This window comes from Nuphar pumila, chromosome 1 (assembly GCF_984573655.1).
Source record: "Nuphar pumila chromosome 1, dmNupPumi1.hap1.1, whole genome shotgun sequence".
Taxonomy (NCBI): Eukaryota; Viridiplantae; Streptophyta; class Magnoliopsida; order Nymphaeales; family Nymphaeaceae; genus Nuphar; species Nuphar pumila.
In genome coordinates, this window is record NC_143249.1 from 42,304,647 (window position 1) to 42,310,511 (window position 5,865).

Here is a 5,865-nt window from a genome sequence, read left to right on the forward strand (position 1 = left end):
CTTGATGCATTAGGGTCTGTCTATACCCTGACAAAAGAAAATCGATATTTTCTCAGGGGTCTGAGAAATACGATTTTTTACAGAGGCCAAAACTGCTTGGAAAAACCAAAAAATTTCCAGATCATTAGTAGATTCAATCATGAATCTACTGTGAGTTTTGTAGGACAATTCAAATCTTTCATGAGGGTAAATTTTAAGGTTCTTGTCTGCTAAAGCAGAAATTGGAATTTCTGAGAAGTCCAAAACCCAAATTAGGATTTTGCTTTGTTCATGGGGTTACAAAACTTGAATGAAACCAATTTTTTTACAGGAAAGTAAGAACATATAAATATAACAATATTAAAATTTCAAGAGTTTATTGATGGAATGTTAAATAAGAAATGATGACTGGACTGAATGCTTAAGATTCAAACCTATAGACTCTAGTCAAAGCACTAACAAAATATGCTATATGAATAAAACATTAATTCAAATAACAAAATGAACTTAAATGCAATGTAAAAACTATATGAGAAAAAATAAAACAAAAATGTAGAGAGGCATAAAGTATTTCATTGATTTTGGCTATTGAGAGGAGGGACTTGATCCATTCGTCGGACATATCCCTTCCTCTATGCAGCCCACAATCATGAGAAGCCCATGGAGTTCTAATAAAAAAAAACCAATAGAGCATATGCAGGCTTACCTTAGATTGGTTTGGATCAGCTGGAGGTCTTGCTGCTATGGTGAAGGTGATGAAGGCTGAACCTTAGCCATATGATGTGGTGTTGAAGTGGTGGCTGGATCGGTTGAGGGGGAGGCAACTGCTAAAGGAAGGTTGCCGCCATGCGTGGAGGTTGCTGCTGGTGGTTGGAACCGATGGAGGAAGCTGCTATGTTGTTGGTGAAGCTGTTGTGGGAGCCTTTGGAAGAGGTGGCACCGGCTGTAGCTGCTTCCAAAAGGGGGCTGCTGGAGGAGCTGAAGGAGAGGAGCTTCACTTGCTGCACCGGCTGGAGCTTGAAGACTGGTTTGATATGGAGGTAGTAGCTGCAGCAAGGAGATGTGGCAGTGATGGTTGGCTGTTGTCCAAGTGAAGGAGGCTGGAGGTGTTCCTTGGTGGCTGCCAAAATAATGGATGTTGTTGTGGCTGCAGCAGCCAAGGGGAGGGAAGGAGAGAGATAGGAAGAGATAGATGATCAGCCGTAGGTTTCTCCTTTTTTTTTCAAAAAATCAAAACTTAGCCCCTCATGTCCCTCCACTTAGGTCTTAATAGCTTAATGAAAAAAAGAAGCTCCCAACAGCCTACGTGAATGGGAAAGGGAAGTGGAAGTGCGTGAATGGCTCTCTTGGGCAGCCATAGGTTTCCTCTTTTTTTGTTTTTTGGACTTAGGGCTTAATAGCCATTTGCACTAAGTTTTCTAGGTTTAATTTTTCTAGGAATGAGAGAGTGAAATCATCTTTTACGTGAATGGTTGGCAGCCATACGGCTGTGGAGGGAAATGGCAAGGGAGTAAGGAAGAAAGGGGAAAGAAGGAAAGAAGAGGAAGAAGAAAAAGAAGAAAAAGAAAGAAAAGGAAAAAAGAAAGGAAAGAAAGAAAAGGAGGGAAAAAGGAAAAGGGAAAGAAAAAATGAGAAAAAAATGGAAAGTGGGGCTGGAGGTTTGGGTGACCACCTTGTGGGTCCCACATCTCTAAAATGAAATAAATAAATAAAAATCAATAAAAACAAAAACAAACAAATAAAAAGAATCGTTTTTTTTTGTTTTTTTAATAAAATAGAAATGTAAATGAATGGGCCATCTCAGAGCGGGTCCGAATTTCAATTTTGAAATTCATTTTGACGATTAGAGGGGTAAAATAGTCTTTTCAAAAAAAAATTTAGACGAAACGAGCTATTTTTGGCAGTCTTTGAAACGAGCTCGGATTTTGAAGTTCAATACCTCGTTGCGAAGCAAATCCAATGTAGAATTTAAAAATGTAATTTTGAAGAAAATCCAGATTGTTTTTCTCGAGAAAATATTTCCAAACGAAACGAGCTATTTTTGGCAGCTTTTGAAACGAGCTCGGATTTTGAAGTTCAATAGCTCATTGCGAAGCAAATCCAGTGTAAAATTTGAAAATTTAATTTTGAAAGAAATCCAGATTATTTTTCCTGAGAAAATATTTCCAAATTTAGACTCCCGAGGTGAAAATGTCAATTTTGGAAACCCGAGGTTTGAAATTGATTTCTGAAAACTTTTAAAACTCAATCTGGATCGAAATTTATAAAACTGGAGTTCTGGACTTCGAAAATGAAATGAAATGTTATGAAATGCTAAGAAATGATATGAAATGATGAGAAATGACATGCGAAATGCAGACCCTGAATGGAGAATTTTAGATGTTAGACCCCGATTGGCAGTTGTACCAGTTTAAAAAGCATTACAATTGATAAAATTTGCAAAATAGCTCAAGAAATGGTTTTCGGGACTCTACTGGGTCAGAGTGACACTGAAAATTGGGGTTCGAGCTGGATTGAACTGATATGAGCTAGATTGAGCTGGGTTTTAGAGTTTCAGAACTTAAATGAACTCACCAGACACTGACTTAACTGACCTTTTCAACTGAATTTTCAAGAAAAGTTGTCATTTTTAGAGAAATGGTATGGAATGATCATTGGAATGAAGTGAATTACGAACCTGAACTGGGTTTGAGCTGAAATAAAGGTCAATAATACTGAGGTGAACTAAAATTGAGGCTCAAACACTAGCTCAACTGACTAAACTCGGCTCAATTTCAGCTAAAAGAGTTGAAATGGACTAAAATGGGCTCCTGGACACTTGGAAATGGTTTTGAATTGAAACTGGAGCACTTGAACTCCTGGTGAGCTCAAGTTAGACTTTGGGGAATATGACTGACTGTAAATGACTGACTCAGAGACAATTGGCTTGGATTTGAGTGAGAAATGAGCTCATTTCTGAAGAAATGATCTCATTTTGGCAAGAATGGTCAGAAATGAAAATGGTCTGTTCATTGTGAGCTCAGATGAGCTTGAAATGACTGATATTCTAACTATTCTGAACTGACCAACAAGCTTGGTTGACTCTTACTGACTGGGGTCTGGGATGACCTAGGGGTAAAATGGTAATTTTCCTAGTAAAAATGGGTAAAATGGTGATTTCCTGAAACTGACTCGGGGTTTGACTCCTACACTGACCTAACAGGGTTGGCACTGCACAAGGAGGGTTATTTGAGAATGGATGAGGAAAATTTGGGGTGTTTACATATGCCCCTCTTTGCTACTAAGCCGGCTTGAAGACGAGCTTAGTGACAAAGAAAAACACACCAAATTTGGGCTATAAAAATGCCCCAGTTAGAAGGATCTGACTGGTTATAAAGAGATTAGCCCTGATGAAAATGGTAGATATGAAATGGAGAATAAAGAAGAAAAATTTTACCTCAAAAGAAGTGAGATTCAGGTTTTGCCCTTAACCTGGATGAGACAAGAAATACCTCCTGTAGAAACGAAGCTCAGTTTTAACCCTTAACCTGACCGGGAAATCAAATACCTCATCAAAATGAGGCTCAGGTTTAACCCTTAACCTGATTGGGAAATGAAATACCTCATCAAAGGAGGCTCAGGTTTGTACCATTATCCTGATTGGGCAGAAAATGAAATACCTCATCAAATGAGGCTCAGGTTTGTACCCTTATCCTGATTGGGCGGAAAATGAAATACCTCATCAAAGGAGGCTCAAGTTTGTACCCTTATCCTGATTGGGCGGAAAATGAAATACCTCATCAAAGGAGGCTCAGGTTTGTACCCTTATCCTGATTGGGCAGAAAATGAAATACCTCATCAAAGGAGGCTCAGGTTTGTACCCTTATCCTGATTGGGCGGAAGATGAAATACCTCATCAAAGGAGGCTCAGGTTTGTACCCTTATCCTGATTGGGCGGAAAATGAAATACCTCGTCAAAGGAGGCTCAGGTTTGTACCCTTATCCTGATTGGGCGGAAAATGAAATACCTCATCAAAGGAGGCTCAAGTTTGTACCCTTATCCTGATTGGGCAGAAAATGAATGGAATCCTCGAAGGAAGAAACCATGATGGAACCTTCGGATCTCCGCACAATGAGTCCGATAGGAGCTTTGCAAAAGAATGAAATTGGGGTCCCTAAAGCTTGAAAAGGGGTTTGATTTTGGGCGCCTCATTGCTGAGACTAAATAACTTTTGAAATTGATGACCTTTTGCGAGAAAATGATTTGTGGCTTAACCTCAAGTCGAAATTGGACTGTCTATGGTGGGACAGTGGGGACACAGGGAAGTGTGCGAATTTGAGAGCCCATGCGCTCAGATTATACCAACAGAAGGGAAGGAATCTTGAAAACTCCCGTTATCAAGTCCTAAAAGGGATAACAACTATGTCAAGATGCGCCAAAGATGAACCTCAAACTCGTGCTTCACGTCAGAATGGCTAGAAAATATTGTCAAAATGTTGAAAATTGTTGTTGATTCAAAATAATTGAAAGTGATGCACATTGTTTTGAAAATATTCTCTCTTTTCTACCTGAAGTATTACCTCCGGCTGGACTTAACTCCATAGAATCAAGATTTGAATTCAAATTGCTTGCGATTGGCTTTCTTTCAAGGAAGCTATCAATTTCCTTGATATGAGCAGAAAAAAGAGTATTCTTGATATTGTGAAAGCAATTGGTGAAAGAATATTGATAATAGAATTTCACAAATTTTAAAGAAGATTCTTGACAGATTCGGCAGTCTGATATCCTGGGATTCTTTTCTCATGATGATCTTTCTGCCCACTTTTTTTTTCTTTTTTTTTTTGGCAGAATTAGAGCTCTCTTAGGCTTTTGGGGATTTTATTACATCATCCTTCATTTTGGAGATGTTCTGACTTTTCTCTCTTTTTTTTTTGGAAGGGTACGTCACAAACTCCTTCATCTCAGAGATGCTCCGATCCTTCTTTTTCTCTCAGGGATTATATCGACGGTTATTGGCTCATTGGCTGGTGGTCTCTTGATGATAGCGGAAATTAAATATCCTTTAGGGTTTGTCGGGAGGCTCATCGCAGTCGCCTTCATCTTGACGGTGCTCTGAACTTTCCCTGGAAGGATCCGTCACAAACTTCGTCATCTTGGAGATGATCCAAATCTTCTTTGGCCCCGGGGGTCGACTCGCTTAATTCGCCTTCATCTTGACGACAATTGAGAGATCCCTTTTGCAGATATTTAATTGCAGCTTAGGTGATTGAGGAGATATAGGGATTGAATGGATTTTTTTGTATCACCCAGGATATTTCGACTGCTTTATTTTCCAAGAATGGTCTTTAAAAATGTGCCATTGACTGCGATCAATACCGATCACTTATGGTTTTGCAACAACATTGAATTTCCTTTTGCTAGCCATATCGAGGATTTATTCTTCATCTGTTGGTTGGCCAATAGAAAGAATTTGAATTTTGAATCCTTTTTCACGAAAGCTTTGTCCTTTCAGAAGTAATACTGAAGGTATTCTGAAGTAATGTTTTTGTGCAAAAAGATTTTGAAATCAACAAATATTTAGTGACAAATTGGCAAAATTTCCTTAAAATCCTTGGTGAGAGCGAGCATCTGAAGCACTACGCAACACATCCATGACAGAAATTTTCTTCTCCTTTCCCCAAAGGAGAAGATTCAGAAATTGGAAATAGAAATTACTCCTCTCTTCCCTGAAGAGGAGGTGTTTGCAAAATGAACTTTCGAAGAGAAATTAAGCTTTAGTCAAAACTTCCTAACATTAGGCTTCTCTTATGGAAAGGGGGCCGGTAATGGTGAGGTCGGTGAATTGGTCATGAAGGAACGAGTTCCATCACACTCTCCCTGAAAAGAGGGTCATTCATGATTAAATG